The 18,076-nt window shown below is 37.1% G+C and overlaps 2 pseudogenes; one reads left to right on the top strand and one right to left on the bottom strand.

Moving 5' to 3' along the window:
• Window positions 1-55: 55 nt before the first annotated feature.
• LOC121253092 lies at window positions 56-2,549 on the bottom strand (annotated as a pseudogene).
• Window positions 2,550-11,225: 8,676 nt separating this feature from the next.
• LOC121253564 lies at window positions 11,226-15,538 on the top strand (annotated as a pseudogene).
• Window positions 15,539-18,076: the final 2,538 nt, after the last annotated feature.

The following is an 18,076-nucleotide window of genomic DNA, read 5'->3' as shown; positions in this document are numbered from 1 at the left end:
AAGTCAGCTTATGATGGGAAATGATCTTTCAAAACATTTGAAAAGTTCTCATAAATTGTAAACCGAACGACGCATCAGTGATCGCCTGTTCCTCAATGCATTCCATAAAAAATCAGTGCATCTACTAAATAACAAAAGGTAAAGAATTTTACATTTAAAGTTTACAAATCGATGCACTGTTGACAAAAACTAAGCATAATCAACTAGCTAGTAATGGCATTGCAGCTTCATCAAACCAAACTTTGTTGCGCGCCTGTCAATTCCCGCATGGATGTTATCCTCTAAGCAATAAATAAGCTGGCATTTCAACCACGAAAATGTCATCTTTGTAACAAAGGTGTCATTAGCAACTCTGACAATATTCCTTACTTTCACTCTTGGAAGATTAAGTTCCATGCCTTTTGCTGCCTCTAATCATTAAGGCGAGCCACCAATCGTACTGCACTTGCGCTACATTTCTCAGAGCAAACTTTGGTAGAAAATTGCGTCAATCTGTCTTGGTGCAGTGGGCATCTGTACCATGCTTAGTGCAATGACTATAACCCACAGTTTGTAGGAAGTCTTGAATCTCTTTGGCACTGCTGTTACTGGCTTGCAACAATTTCTCATCTTCCTCGTATATGAGATATGGGGCTTCCCTTCCCTCTCTCCTTAGTAACTTCGAGGCTCCTTTTAGAACATGATATTCCCAGCCCTGAACGTCTACTTTGATCAGAAGCACAGGCTCTGATTCTGGGATTACTTCATTGAGGGGGATGGACCTCACTTCAAGTGCTATCTCTTCATTGGATTTGAATGCCATCTTTGCACCTGTTGCTGAAACTGCACTGTTATCCAGCCGACCAACCAACTGCAACATGAGCAAAGGCTTAACACTAAAATTGAGTAGCATGACAAGTTTTAAGTGTGATTCAAAAAGATTTCCCGATGATAAAAAAGATGCAACACCAATTTTTTATGTGAGAAGTCCGGAGACCATGCAAACAAAACATATCTTTTGTAATGCACCCAGATCATACAGATCAAGTAAATCATCTGTTTTCACCGATGGGTCATGAACCTAGAAATTATTTGCACCAGGATTCTAACCTTAAGACTTTGACAGCATTACCCAAAACCAGCCTAACGCTGGGGGTTTCAAAAGATTCGCACCATTAATTGGAGGAAGTGAAAAATGGATCATAAGAACAGCACAGCCCTCACTTAAAAGTTAAAACTTGATAGTACTGATTAATTCCAATGATGCACAATTACGAGCCATCAACAAAATTCAGCACAGAATAGCCGCAATAATAATAGCAAATGGGCAAAAGCAAATACCTTGTGGAAGGTAATGTTCCCAGTCCGGTCAGACGTGGCAGCCTCGAATACGGTGACCAAATTCCCGACGCGATTCAGATAAATCCCATCACAAATCCTCTGCAAGTTCTCGAAGACCGGCTCAAAAGCCAAAACCCTAAAACCCATCGCCGCGGCGGCGAAGCTGGCCATGCCCACATTGGCACCCACATCGACGACGAGCCCATTACCTCTTCCTTCACCTCTTAGTTTCTCCAGAACCTCCTGAATCGAAACCGAGATATCGGGCTTCCGAAAGGGTTTCCCTTTTAGCATTCTGACAATGTTCTTGTGGGGCTTATCAGGCAAGGTTCCCAGGTCCGCGAGAGAGTAGAGGAAGGGGTATCGGAGGCCCTCCACGACGTTCGCGATCACGGGGTGGGACTGAGGGCACTTCAAGCAATCAAAAGCTGGAATTGGATAGAAAGAAAAATCGGTTCTGAAGGGGGATTAGGGTTAGGACTTGAGGGTTGGGCGGTGAAATAGATGAAGAACATGAGGAAAAGGAGTGTGCTGATAAAGAGTAAGCAGACGGTCTTGGTTGTCTTCGAGGTGTGGAACTGCGAGGACTTCTCCCTTTTCCAAGCATTTGCCATGAAAGAAAAATGGGAGGCTTTTCCGGGCAAGTTTCGAGCTTTCTCGGAAAACTAAGGAATGGAATGGATCTCTGGCTACAAAGACTTGTTTTCCCTATCCTTTTTTGAGGAGTTGTACTGTACAGAATTCTCAAACTCCTGTGAAATGGAATGGATTTAGAGAAAGTTTACTTTTCCTCTTTAATTTGATATCTTTATTTGACATCTAGTTAAAATTTATTTTTTTATTTTATTTTTTTTACTTAATAATTAAGAAAGTAATTTTAAGTGTATTAGTATATATTTTTTTAAAATATATTTAAATATGTTAAAAATATGTAAAAAAAAAAAATTTACGTTGGACGGTATGCCCAATGGTCAAAATGGGGCGGGCGGCATAGTAGCCGTCCCATGGATTTATGAAATTTTACTTTTTTATCTTTATATTTTATATTTTAATATTTTCAATATTCTTATAAAATATAAAAATAAAAAAATAAAATTATATATTTTTAAATAGTATACATTACATACTTATATCTGAAATTTTTCTTTTGAAGTGGCTGTGAGCTGAGAGCTTGGGATGCAAATGCAACGAGGGAACGCGAAAGGAGATGTAGAATTTTCTAGGAAAATATGGGATTTGGATCTGTGATCTCATCAAGTTGCTCCCAGGGTAGTCCAACCCGCCAATCCATGCAAAGCAACCGCGATATGCAAAAGAATTTCTCTTACAGCACTTTTATTAGATTAGTAAATATACTTTTTATAAATATAAGATAAATTTAATTTTTAGTTATTCTATTTACATAAGTCTCTATATTAGAATAATTATTTTTTTATTATATAACAATAAAATAATATAAAATAAATTTATCTTTAGCTATTCATATCAAATCTCTACATTGGATTATCTATTTATTTATTATATAATAATGAGTAATTAATAATTTTAAAAATATTTTAATTTTTTTAATTATAAATTATTTTATTTTATCGTATTTTACTATTCATAATATTATATATTAATTAGTAATCATATTCTAATTATATTTTTTCAATTGTCATTTAAAAGGGAGAGAGAATAATTTATATAAAAGGGAGAGAAAAATAATTTATATAAAATGTATTTGATGAATGAATAGTTCCTTTCAAATTAGGAAATAATTTTAGGAGTGACCGTAGCTAATTTGGAATTTAGTCATTCCAATGTGATCATATTTTATAATTTAATAGCTAAATTTTCAATAGATTTAACTTTTAACTAATCCAATAAGAGTGCTCTTATAGAACCACGATATCATAAAGACATAACGTAAATAAAAAATTATTTTTTATTTATTTTTTCATCATCTTTTATCATCATCTCATAATATAATATTAGATGATAAGTTTACAAATTAAATATAATAAATAATCTTTAATTATCTAATGTTACACTATAAAATAATAAAAGAATTATAAAAATTAAAATGATAAGAATCATTACTCTAAACTAGAAGGAAAAGTGTTGTAAAGAAAGTAAATTAGGTCATATATCTCTCCTGTGCTATGCCTGACTTTAAAATAGCTCCCTATGTTTTTTTTTTATTTTTTTCATCATCATCATCATTGAGAAATAACATTTTGTGTGTCATGCAATACAGTTTTAATTAAATAACATTATTTTCTTTCCATAAAGAATATGAATGTAGCTCAAGCAATTAATTAAAAATTTTAATAAAAATTATGCTTTGTTGCTTTGTGTTCTCATGTAAGTTGATGTATTTTTTATGTTAATTTGATGATGTTGATCTTATGCAATTTAATGCATTTTGATATTTGAATTTGTTTTGGATGTATTTTGATTGTATAGGTTGCTTTTAAAAGGAAAATGAAGCTGATTCTATGGATTTAAATACACATGAGAAAAATAGATATAAAAACAAATATTAATAAAATATTAATAATAACAATAATAATAACAATAATATTTTATTATTATATAGAGAATGATATCCATTAATGATTGATTTTGAATAGATTAGTTAAAGTGTAAAAAGTAGTATATTTAGTAATTATAAATAGAGTAATGTTAGGCTGCCGCTCAGTAATGACCGCTGGGCTTGCCGTCTAGCACAAATTTATCCTTTTATTTTTTCCTTCTTTTTCTTTTCATATTAGTTTAACATATTTAAATGTTTTTAAGAAATAAAAAAAATACAATAATATACTAAAAGTCACTTTCTTAATCATTAAGTAAAAAAATTAAAAATAAAATAAAATATATGAGCGGTTAAAGTAAGGAGGCAAAATCAAGCGGCATACTAACATTTTTTTTATAAAAAATGGCTAAACTAATGCCTAAATCAATGCCAGTTCTCTGCTCTAAAATGCAAATCAACCTTGTAAATTAGTTTGCAAAGAATGTATGTAGCGTTATATTCTTAGGTTTTTCTTAAAATAATAAGATTGTTATAATATTTTGGATAGATAAGGAATATTTTAGAGTAACGAAAGTGTCATGGCACGTCTTATATCAACATTGCAAATTGCAAATTGCAAATTGCAAAGTTTGTAATATGCCGTATGTTGTCAAACTTTAGAAGAGTTATATATGTTAAATAAATAAATAAAGACTTATATATGTTGGATCAATATCTCATCCGTTTATCTAAACATAAGGGTCTCGAGTGGAGGAGAGATAAATACATTCAGTCGGTCCTACAAAATTTATTGTTGTCTATATAAATATTTTGAGCAGTATTAAATGAGTATTAAATGTCATAGAATCTACTTCATATGTCTACCTCTATCTCATTTGAGACCTTCAAGTTTGGATAACAACTTAAAGAGTAGTTTTTCATATATATTTTCTACTAAAAAAGTGGGGATCGAATAATGTACAATTAATGTGATAGAATATTGTCCAAACTCTCTCTCACTCTAAACTCTCTCACTTCTCTCTAAACTTTGCCAAAGAACCTCCGGCTAATGGAGGTTTTCTCGAAGCTCCCCCACTCTCCTCCCCTCGCCTCTGTTCGATTTTCCCTTCCATGTAGTGTTTAGTTCTTGTGTTTTGTTTTTTAGGTCAAATAAGAGAGATTCGCCGATCTGAGACCTTCTGACGACCAAAAGCCTACACGCGCCCCACCATGGTGTTGCCTAGCCGCCGATCACCAAAACGCGGAGCCAAATGGAGTGGCGCGTAGCCTGCTCGCGCGGGTTGAAGTTTCCGAAGCTATCAGCACGTGGGAGTCACGCGCCACCAAGAAGCCATCTGCCACCGCATCGCTCGGCATTTCTAGAACCTCTAACTCCAAGACTTACAAGATCATTCGTTAGCCTTCCTCCCAGAGTTGTTTTTTCTATTTATTGCAATGTTTGCTTAGTTTTTACAATGTTTTTTTTTTCAAAATAAAAAACCAAAAATATAATACCTTCAGACATTAGTCCGATGGAAAGGTCCCTTCCGCTTAGCCAGTGTTTTGGTGGGGTTGGTGTGCCCGACTCCACTTAGTCGGAATATGGGATTTTGTCACCAAGTTTTGTTAATTCTGTCGTAAACAGAGTTGTACTATCTCTTAGACTTTAGTCTTTAGAGATCTGCCGCCTAGACTAGACCATGTTAGTCACGGATGTGTGTTGGGAAGCTATTAACGATTATAATTGACCTATTTTCAAGTCAACTTTGTAATATCCTCTTTCATGAATAGAATGTGCTCCGTTATTATTAAAAAAAATGTACAATTAATGCAAAACCATGTAATAAAATATTTATTTAAAAAATCATATTTAATTTTGAATTTATAGAATGGTTGTTTTGTCAACTAAACATGCTAAGACCATTTTGTGGGACAGGATATGTGTGAAGTTCGACAATGTTCGTACAGTGGTGGTAAGTATCTAAATGATACGGGTACAATTTTTTACATAATTACTTTTAAATAGAATATTTTTATAAAATAATTTATAAAAACAATATAATTTTATAGAAATATCCTTAAATTCAAAATCACCTTCCCTTCTTATAGGACGGTTGCATATAAATAACATGAGTAGTGCATCCCCGAGGATGTAGCCCAAGGATCTCTCGAGAAGGCAAAATAAAGTTTTTCTATTTTTTCTAATTCATTTTCATTCATTTTTTTGGTATATTTAAATATTTTAAAAAAGAGATTCATAACATCATTAAAAAATAATTTCTTAATCACTAAGTAAAAAAAATAAAAAATAAAAATACCGTCAGGAGAAATGCTCGGGACCCATTATCGGGATCCCAAGCATTTCTCAAATAAGATTGTTGGAATTAACTGGTTATCAAAGACTAATTTGAAGTATAACAGTGGAAGCAAATAAAAAAAAATAACAACAATTACATATAGAACACCAAGATTTAAGTGATTCGACTCAATGTGAGCCTACGTCCACTGGCCGGGTCGATCTCAATGAATTCACTATCAAGAAAGGTGGAGTACAAGAGACAATCACAAAGTCCGCAATTCAAAGTCTCAATACATCCAATGAACTTTAAGATTCTCACAAAAGGACCTCTCTCTCTCTCTCTACTGTCTGTATACAGCTGCCTCAAAATGCAAAAAGTACAAATACAATTAAAACAATTTGTATTTATACTGAAATGGTGCGGAGCCCTTAAAAGGAACATTCGCTCGAGCGATGTGTCGAGTGGTGCTCGAGCGAACGTTAAGGCTAGCATACCGCTCGAGCTAATTGTCGAACGGGTCTCGAGCGAACTCAATGGTTGCCATCCTGCTCGAATTGAGTGTCAAGCGAGGTCGAGCGAACTCACAGGTTGTGCCCAGCTCAAGTTAACTATCAAGCAACTGATGAGTGAACTCTCGAGTTGAAGCTTGGCTTGAGCAGTAGAGACACTGCTCAAGCGAACAATCTGTAGAGGCACTTTCAACAGGATTCAAGCCACCTCTTAACAAATCTCCACCTTGGCTTGAATTCCACCAAGCCTAACAAAATTCATTAACCAAAGAATTGAACCCCTCCACCAAATCCCCTAAGGGAATCACAGACCCTGAACACCAATTAAGTCCAAACAGAGTTTGAACGTATACACTGGAATTGGCTTTGTCATCATATTTGTTGGATTCTCAATAGTAGCAATCTTCTAAATTTCTAATACACCCTCTGTAACAAACTCTCGAAGAAAATTATACCTGACATCAATATGCTTTGTCCTCTCATAATACATTTGATTTTGGGTCAAATGTATTGTATTCTAATTGTCACAAAATACTGAAATTTCATCTTGTTGTAGTCTCAAATCATTGATCAAACCTTTCAACCAAATGGCTTCCTTAATAGCCTCTACTGCTGCTAGATATTCTGCTTTTGTAGTTGATAAAGCAATGGTGGAGTGTAGTGTTGCTTTCCAACTAATAGTAAAACCACACAAAGTGAAAACATACCTGGCAATGATCTTCTCTTATCTAAGTCCCCAATATAATCAGAATCAATATAACCAACAACCCTAGAACTGAAATCAGTATCTCTATAAAAAAAACTAAGCCAAAATTCGAAGTCCTTCTCAAATACCTGAGTATCCATTTCACAGTCTGCCAATGAGCCTTATCCGGATTAGCCATGTACCTGTTAACAACTCTCACTGCCTGTGAAATATCTGGATGAGTACAAACTATTGCACACATAATACCGTCAACTGCACTGGAATAAGGAACACTAGCCATGAACCTTTCCTCCTCGTCTGTCTGAGGAGATAGGAATGTTGAAAGTTTAACATGTGTAGCAAGCGGTGTACTTACTGGCTTGAAATTAGACATTCAAAATCTCTCAAGAACTTTATCAATGTACTTTCCCTGGGACAGGTACAACTTTCCAGCTTTCCTATCTCTATGAATCTCCATCCCCAAAATCTTCTTTATAGCACCTAAGTCTTTCATTTCAAACTCATTACTGAGTTGAGTTTTCAACAAGTTTACATTAGATATGCCTTTAACAGCAATAAGCATATCAACAACATAAAGTAACAAATGAATGAAAGACCCATCAGATAATTGCATGTGATAAACACAACTATCATAGCTACTCATCAAATAACCATGATCAATCATAAAAGAATCAAAACATTTATACCATTTCCTTGGAGACTGCTTGAAACCATACAATGATTTCTTCAATTTGCATACATGATCTTCTTTTCCTTCAACAATGAACCCCTCTGGCTGATGCATGCAAATGGCCTCATCAAGCTCACCATGAAGAAATGTTGTTTTAACATCAAGTTGTTGTAGCTCTGAGTCATACAATGCCACCATAGCAAGTAACATTCTGATTCAATTGTGTTTCACAACTAGAGAGAAAACTTTATTGAAGTTGATGCCTTCTCTCTGACTGTAGCCCTTTACAACTAAGCGTGCCTTGTACCTTGTATCTGCAACACCCTGGATTCTCTATTTTCTCTTGAAGACCCATTTGCAACTAACAGTCTTCGTCTTTTGAGACAATTTAACCAAATCTCAAGTTTCATTTTTGTGAAGAGACTCAATCTCCTCAGTCATCGTTGCACACCACTGTGCATATTCCTTACTCTTAACAGCTTTTGAATAACTGGAAAGCTCCTGACCAACAATATCCCCTGCCATAGTAAGTGCATACATCACCATATCTGCATGAGCATATTTGTGAGGTGGCTTGATCTGCCTCCTCTGTCCACTAGTAGCTATATTGTAGTCTTGCTTACCTTATGCGCTATTATCATAATTAGAATCATGCTTATCAGCAATAACATGATCTTGAGTGCCGCCTGGCATCCCTTGTGAAGCCTCAACCTGCAACTTCACCTTCTTGTCATTACCTTGTTCTTCACCTGTAGGCATAGTAAACTCTTTTCTCTAATTAAACATGGATTGTTCATCAAATACAACATCCTTGCTAATTACAAACCTAGGTGATTTAGGATCAGAACACCACAACCTGAATCATTTCACCCCATTGGCATATCCAATGAATATGCTCTTCTTTTCCTTTGGCTCAAGTTTTCCCTCATTAACATGAAAATATGTAGGACATAAAAAAATTCTCAAATTTGAATAATCAACAGGAGTACCAGACCATACTTCATTTGGAGTTTTCAAACCAATATGTGTGGCTGGAGAACGGTTAATTAAATAGCAAGATGTGTTGGCTACTTCAACCTAGAAGTCCTTATACAAGCCAGCATTCGAAAGCATATTGTGGGCTCTCTCTAAGAGAGTCCTATTTATCAGTTTAGCTACCTCATTTTGTTGTAGCGTATGTCTAACTGTGCGGTGCCTGACAATACATTCATCTTTGTAGAATTCATCAAACTCACATCTGCAAATTTCCATACCATTGTCAGTTCGAAGTTGTTTTACCTTCTTACTTGTCTGATTTTCAATCAAAGCCTTCCATTGTTTAAAGTTTGTAAATACATCGCTCTTTTGTTTCAGAAAATAAACCCAAACCATTCTTGAGTAAATATCAATAAATATAAACAAATACTGAGCTCCACCTTTCAATGGAATAGAAGATGGACCCCAAAGATCAGAATGAATAGAGTCCACAATACTTTCAGTTCTCTGAATCCCTGTAGTAAACTGAACTCTGCACTGTTTTTCAAATACACAATGTTCACAAAATTCTAGTTTTCCTATCTTTTCTAATCACACAACAAACCCTGCTTGCTCAAAATAGACATCTCATTTTCACTCATATGACCCAAATGCATGTGCCACAAACAGGTGATATCTAAATCAGAATTATCTAAAACAGACACTGCAGTTGCACCTATCACTGTACTGCCCTGAAAGAAATAAAGATCAATTGTCTTATCTCCCCTCATTATAATCATAGAGCCCTTACTAACTCTAATAGCTTCACATTTGTCGGTGTACCGGAAACTCAAAGAATCAAGAGTCCCCAAGGAAATAAGATTTTTCTTCAAATCTCATATGTGTCGAACATTAGACAATGTCCTGACAATTTCATCAAATATCTTAATCATAACTGAACAAATCCTAGCAATTTTACAAGTCATATCATTCCCTATCAGAACGAAGCCATTGTTGATTGGCTCATAATTAGTGAACCAGTCATTCTTGGAACACATATGAAAAATACAAGCTGAATCCATGACCCACTTTTCACCAATGCGACCATTGGAGTCGCTAATTGCTAAAACAATATCTGAGCCAGTAACTTTTCATCAGCAACGCTAACAGCAGTAGAGGAACTAGTGCCTTCCTCTTTATTTTTCAGTCTAGGACACTCATTTTTGTAGTGACTGAACTTATGACAGTAATGACATTTAATATTTTTTTTGTTAAGTTTCGACTGTGAACTGCCTTTTCTTCTCTGAACCCCTCTCATTGGATCTACCCTTGCTAGAATAACTCTTAACAAACAAACCACTGGCTTGATTATCCGTGTCTTTCACATTCAATTTAGTTCTCAATTCCTTATAATTCAAGGCAGATCTCGTGTCAAGGAAATAGTGTCTTTACCATACAACATGGAATTCACAAAATTATCAAACGACATGGGCAACAAACAAAACAATTAAGGCTTGATCCTCTTCTTCAAGTTTAGTGTCAATATTCCTTCGATCCATAATAATTTTATTAAATCCATCTAAGTGTTCAGAGATAGGAGTATATTCCTTCATTTTGAGCATGTATGATCATTGCTTCAAATTAAAACGGTTGGTGAGAGATTTTTTCATATACAACCTCTCAAGTTTAGTCCAAAGTCCAGCAATAGTCTCCTCATCAGCAATTTTCCTCAAAATTTCATCTGATAATGACAACAGAATAGCACTGTGTGCCTTCTCTTCTTCTTCTGTTGATGGTGCAGGAGAATCATCAGACACCTTCCCATCTAATACATTGGACAACCCTTGTTGTTGCAACAAAGCCTTCATCTTGATGTGCCATAACTGAAATTATTCTGACAGTCGAATTTCTCCAATTCAAACTTTTCCATAGCCATCCCTCAAGATCTCACGCAGAGCCTGGCGCTCTGATACCAGATTGTTGGGATTAACTGGTTATCAAATGCTAATTTGAAGTATAACAGCGGAAGCAAATAAAAGAAATACCAACAATTACACACATAACACCAAGATTTAAGTGGTTCAGCTCAATGTGAGCTACGTCCACTAGTGGGGTCGGTCTCAATGAATTCACTATCAACAAATGTGGAGTACAAGAGATCAGTCACAAAGTCCTTAATCCCAAATCCCTAGTACATCCAATGAATTTTGAGATTCTCACAAAAGGACTACTTTCTCTCTCTCTATTGTATGTATACGGCTGCCTCAAAATGCATAAAGTACAAATACAATTAAAACATTTTGTATTTATACTTAAATAGCACGGTGCCCTAAAAAGCAACATTTGCTCGAGTGATGTGTCGAGTGGTGCTCGAGCGAACGTTTGGGCTGGCATACCACTCGAGCTGACGGTCGAGCAGGTCTCAAGCTGACTATCTTGCAGGTCTCAAGCGAACTCATAGGTTACCATCTCACTCGAGTTGAGTGTCGAGTAGGGTCTAGCGAACTCACGGGTTGTGTCCAGCTCGAGCTAATTGTCAAGCAAGTGATGAGTGAACTCTCAAGTTGAAGTTTGACTTGAGCGGCAGAGACGCCGCTCGAGCGAACATTCTATAGAGGCACTTTTTCGACAAGATTCAAGCCACCTCTCAACAAAGATTACTTCAGATTACACCTTTAAAGTAATCTATGTTCTTTTTCAATTTCTTTGTTGCTTATTATTATACCTGAAACACTGAGCAATTCAACAGCACAAAGAGGTAGAGGTTACAAGGGAAGTGACCACCAACAAATACATGATAATAGAGATTCATGTTGAAGGGGCACCAAAAGAGTCTAACTTTGAGCTCAAGACTGCAGCTCTTGCTCTCTCAGTTGAGCCAGGTTCCACTGATGTTATAGTGAAGAATCTGTATGTTTCGATCAACCCATACCAAACCAACCGCATGATCAAGAGTTGTGACTCCTCTCAGAAAGCCATAAAATGTTTTAGTCGACATAATCCCCAGCGTGCTAGGTAAGCTGCCTTGCATGCATTCATGCAATACCTTAAAGACTGCTAATAACTCGGCTTGAAATGTTTTTGAGTGGTTTGGACATGCTATTGACGCATATGGTATGGCAAGGGTTGTGGCTTCTGGGAATCCCAAGTTTGAAAAGAATGACTTGGTTTCTGGTTTGATCACTTAGGGAGAGTATAGTTTAGTAAGAGAAGTTAAACAAATTGGATCCCATGGGCTTTCCATCGGCAATTAGTTACTCATGTTGGAGTTCTAGGTAATTAGTTACTCATCATCATCATCATCGGCATAATCATCTTCTTCAACAACTTAATCTTGTCGATTAATGGAACCAAGAGATATTAGTTCTTTATTTTCTTTTTGAAGTATGCAAGCCCAAGAAGGGGGAGAAAGTCTTTGTATCTACAACTGCTGAATCAATTGGAAATTTGGTTGGACAATACAGCAAATTGTTTGGTTGCTATGTTGTTGGTTGTGTTGGAAGCAAACCAGAGGTTACACTCATGCAAACCTTTTGTTAGTAATTTACATGGTTTGATTTCAATGGAAAATATTAGGGGTGTTCATCCGGGTTCAAACCCGGGTCTACCTGGACTGGGAACCGGGTTTCAAACCCAGGCCGGAACCCAGACCGAGATGGTCTGGGTCAGACCCGGGCCGGAACCCGGGTTTTTCAAAACCTGGATTCTGGGTTCCGGGTTGAACCCGGTTTTTTTTTTCTTTTTTTTTTTTACAAAAGCTTTTTTATTATTAATTGGATTTCAAATATTTTGTCTCCATTTAGAATTTCAAATCATATTCTCAATAGAAAACCAATATAAATCTCTTTTAGTCTTCATTCTTAATACAACATAAGCCTATAAACAATTAATTAACTTTTTAACTAAATGCATGTAAAAATAAAAAAATCAATATTCATCATGTAAAATGCATGCAACATACAATATGCAATCAACTACATATTATATTGTTTGAACTAATTTGCTAAGAATATTACAAAATACATTCATTGCTTTATTCAAACTCTTATACACAACAAATTGTTTACAAAAAATCAAAAAATTTTCCAGCAATGAGCTCTTCTTTCAACAATCATAGGAAAGTGGTTTTGACAAGCTCTCTTGGCTGAATCAGAAACTAGTATTTGATGTTGTTGCACGCCATATGGGAAAGGAGAATTTGTTACAACCTGTACAAACTAGAAACAATATAATAGTTGTACATAAACCTGAGAAAAATAAAACTCTAAAAAACTGGGTTTGACATGATTAGATGTTTTTGGTGGTCTACAACTTGCCTCTCCAGAATCTTTAGTATACAAGCTATGCATGCAATCAAACCCTAAAAGAAATGCCAATATACATGATTTCTGGTTGAGGGATTTAACTCAATTAGAAATTTGGACCAACTTTCAAACAACACAATCTTCATGAGTCTGCAAGCAGTAAAAATGTATGCACTTTATTCTCAGAATTGCTACTAAAACTCCTCGTGCATAAACCAGGGCTTGTGCTGTTGTTTATTTTGTCAATCTACATCTTGCAATCATCACGGGACAAACTAGCAAGGTATTCCTTTTGCTCTACCTACCATGGCAAACCTTAAGTCACTCACCTATTTATCAACTATGAACATAAGGCCTTACATTTGGGCTATCCTATAAAGATGTTGTATTAGCATATTGTAGTGTTAATGTGATTATTATTATTATTATTATTATTCTTATCTTCAGTTGCATGAGGTTGAAACTTGTAATAGATATTTACAATTAAATATAGAAATGTGATTAGAGGACTAGCTGCTTCACCAAATGTGATTAGAAACCCAAAGGTCCCAATTTTTTTTCCAAAGTCCACCCAGAAACACAACTAATTTTTAAAAATAATCTAGAAAAATCAAAGATACAACATCCTAAAAACCATTTCTTCCAAATCATAACAAATCTTCATTATATATATATATATATGTTTTCGGATATAACAGATCTAAACAAATATAAACAGATATAAACAAATCTTCCAAATAATAATAACCCACGGCTCTAGCATTTTGCAGCTAAATAGATCTAAACAGATACTCAAACATTAAAACAGATCTAAACCATTAAAATACTCCTAAAAAATTCAAACATTCTAGTAAAAAAACACCCAAAATCAACAAATAGATAACAAAACAGAGGGATGAAAGAAAACATATCCAAACGGAAATACGTTTCAATCTCTTGGATCCCAAGCTCAAGCACTTCCACCGTTTGACATCACAGATGGCAAAGAGAGAGATAGAGAAGATGAGAGAGTGATTTCGGGAGAGGCTAAGGTATCGCAGAAGCAGAGCAGAGAGCGAGATAGAGCAGATGAGAGAGTGACAGAGCATATGAGAGAGTGATTTCGGGAGGGGCTAGGGCATTGCAGACGCAGAGCAGAGCGAGAGAGAGAGCAGATGAGAGAAAGGAATCGGGGGGAGGGAGGCGTAGGGCATCGACTTCGCAGAGGAGAGAGAGAGACAGTGAGTGAGTGAGTGAGTGAGAGTGAGAGACAGAGTAGATGAGAGACTTGAGGGTGTGATTCGAGGGGGTGGGGGGGGGGGGGGCTAGGGCATCTCCGGGTAACGAGGTAAGGATGCTTTTATATCTAAACCCGGGTACCGGGTGTAAAAACCCGCATCTGGGACGGATAGGCTCTGGTTTTAAAAAGCGGGTACCGACCTGGGGTTATTCCGAGCCGGAACCCGGATAGGGCTAGGAAAAAATCCATGCCAGATGAACAGTCTTAGAAAATATGATTTTAACGCTTTATAATTTTTTTATATCTTCACTTTATAATCAACTTATAATAGGTAAAATTGCTTAAAGAAAAGCTCGGACTTGACGATGCATTCAACTACAGGGAAGAAACAAAATTGAAATCGACTTTGAAAAGGTAAAAACCTCAAGTCATGCTTGAGGATGTATGCACATTAGGACAATTGTGATTGTAGCTTGGAGTTGTCTGTGTACTTTATTTAAATGACATAGTTTTGTTGGAATTGAGATTTTCTGCAATGGACTGATCGAATTGGATAGTTCAATTCAGGAGAGATCAACGTAGACACACTACATGAGTTATTTGACAGAATAACCCCACATGAACCTTTTAACATTGTGCTTATCTTTTTCAATTAGAAAATTAAAAAGGATCTCAATTGATTTTCCCCTAATGGAATTGACATTTACTTTGACAATGTGGGTGGTGAGATGTTGGAAGTCGCAATTGCTTATAACATGAATGCTACTTTTGGTAGAGTTGCTATTTCTTGCGTAATCTCCAAATATACAAATGAAAAGCGAGCTGCACCAGATATGATAGATTATGTTGTGTACAAGATCAGACTCACAATCCAAGGATATTTGGCAATTGGTTATATGTATTTGTACACAACTTTTATATTAACAACCTCTAATCACCTTCGTAAAGTAATAATCTCCAACTTCAAGCCCTCCATCGAAGACATCACACATGTATGGTGTAGAGGGCATCCCTTCTGCTTTCATTGGACTCTTTCGTGGTGATAATATTGGAAATAAGAAATTTTTTATGGAAATGAGTGAATAGAAAGAGAAAAACTCATTTCTTGCATTGGTAACTAAAGAAATTGAGACAGAGGTGTTTGATGAAAGTTCTCAATAACCGTGAGAGCATTGAGAGTCTGTGTTCGTATTTATACCATGGCTTTACAACTATACAAGGTGTAAATTACCATTAGACAGGGATTAATGTATACATTGAAAGTATTATGATAGAATATACACAATTGATTTACAAGCAAGGTTTCTAGTCATTGCTTCCATTGAGGTGATCTTCTGGCACTAATGGCATGATAGTCGTTGGGTGTGGAGTTGTCATAGTGGAGACCGCTGTGGCGCCCCCAATCCCCCTTATATAAATACACAGGGATTGAGACACCAGGATGGTGACAACACGGTCACACATCCCAACGAAGTGCCAGTGTGTGTACATGCAACAGTGTACAAATAAAATAACGCAGCGGATAGTCAACTAAGTACCAGAATTTATTTACAATCAAACATCAGTAAAGATTTAAATAGCAGTTATACAGTCATCCATAAAATAATTTACAATAGTTCTAGATATACAAACGAGTGATCCCAGATCACTCCTCAGGCGGAGCCGTCTCCTCAGGCTTGCCCTCCTCCTCCTCAGCATCAAAATCTGCGTTACCACAAAATGGTATCGCAGGTAAGTATAACCCAAAGCAACAACGTAATATAAAATGCATTAAATGCAGCTAACATGCATGCACATGAAAAATATGCATTTTCCACAAACATCATTTTCCCCGAAAATGATGATTTCTCAACATACACCAAAATCCCATTTTGGCCCAAAATATCCGTAAAACATTTTTCCAGAAAATGATTTACCCAAAAACCAACTCGCACTATTTTCCCAGAAAATAGTGCATTAATTCCAAATGCACCATGCATTATTTCCATATGCACCATGGCCTCCCCTATGGACCATCCGCACGTCCTGACTTCGTAGCGGTGCTCAGTTCCGCGCCCAGCGCATACATGGCCAAGCACCCACACTACGCAACCAGCGATGCCCAGTTCTGCACCCAGCGCGTACGTGGCCAGACATCCTTTAGTCCCCGCCAGCAGAAGGACCACGGAGTCAGCACGAGACCATCTCGTCCGATCCCATTGTCGCCCGGCGACAATCCAGGGGACGTTACTCAGTATATTCCGCTCCCGAATAACCAGAGGAGCTCCACCGAGTTAATGCCTCATCTCGGCTTGGGGTCGTGATACACACGCACCAAAAATATTATCACATAAAATCATAGCTTTTCAAATCACATGAACATGAATGCAATACACGAAAACCCAGTTTTCTTTTACAAACATGATCATGCATACAATATACGATGTACATGAACAAGCCATAACCAACAACCACAATTCACAATGCAAACAAACACACAACTCCGTCCACAATCCATCCGACCCCCGAAACTCCTCAGACTCAGTCCGGCAAAACAAACCAATTCACAGATAATATGTGTTAGTGCAAAAATATATTTAAATTACGAAAGTTCTTTAAGGAAAATACTTACAGTGCAATATAATAATTTCCGAAGGATCACGAAGTTGCAAGTGGTGATGTCTGAGCAACACTACAGTGTAAAATACACTGTGGCCGTGGGTCACAGATACCCACTTTTCAACGAGGACAAACGAAGACCCAAAAATGATAGGGTAGGGCCTAGGGAGGTCGGTGAAACCAATGGTGGTGGTGGTTTGCCGTGGGTGGCGGCGAAATGGGCGGTAGAAGACCAAAATGCCCAAATCGGAAATGTAGATGGTGGAGCTTCACCGGTGACGGATCGGAGCTGGGGTTGGGTCCAATGGGTTGCCAAGAGGTCGGGGATGAAGTGGTAGGAAGATGGTGGCCAATGGTGGTGCGACGGTGGCGCAACGGCGGAAAGAGTGCTGCGGCTTCGAAGGGCTACTGGTGGTTAACGGCGGCACGGATGGAGGTGAGGTTGGTGGGGTGAGGTCGCCGGCGGCTGGGGAAGCTAGCGGGCTGGGCGGTGAAGGCCATCGCCGGCTCACGGTGGCGCTGGCGTGAATGTGGCCCGCGGCTTCGTGGGGTGCGTGTGGGCTACCGACGGCGAGGTAGGGGCTGAGATTTGGGAGGTGAGGTCGCCGGAAGGAGGGGGAGCTGGTCGGCCGGGCGGTGTCGCGCACGGCGGCGCGACGGCGGCGGGCTGGGGGAGAGGAAGAACGGACGGAGAGAGAGGGAGGGAGAGGGAGTTGCGCGCGGGAAGGAGAAAAATAAAGAAGAAAAAAGAAAAGAAAGAAAAGAAAAAGGAAGGAAAGAAAAATGGAGGGAAAAGAAATGAGGTCCAATCCTCATAACTTGGGTCACAAAAATGATCCAACGGAGATGATTTTAAAACCACAAGTTAAACAAAATAATTTAAACGTAATGGTAAAGTCAAATTGAAATAATTAAATCCCACAGTAATTAATTTAAATATTAAAAGCAATTTAAATGTATAACAATAAATAAATATTTGGAAAGCACATAAAAATAATT

The sequence above is a fragment of the Juglans microcarpa x Juglans regia genome, chromosome 2S (genome assembly GCF_004785595.1).
Source record: "Juglans microcarpa x Juglans regia isolate MS1-56 chromosome 2S, Jm3101_v1.0, whole genome shotgun sequence".
NCBI classification, from domain to species: domain Eukaryota; kingdom Viridiplantae; phylum Streptophyta; class Magnoliopsida; order Fagales; family Juglandaceae; genus Juglans; species Juglans microcarpa x Juglans regia.
Note: the sequence above shows the minus strand (reverse complement) of the source record. Positions and strands in the feature narration are given on the sequence as shown.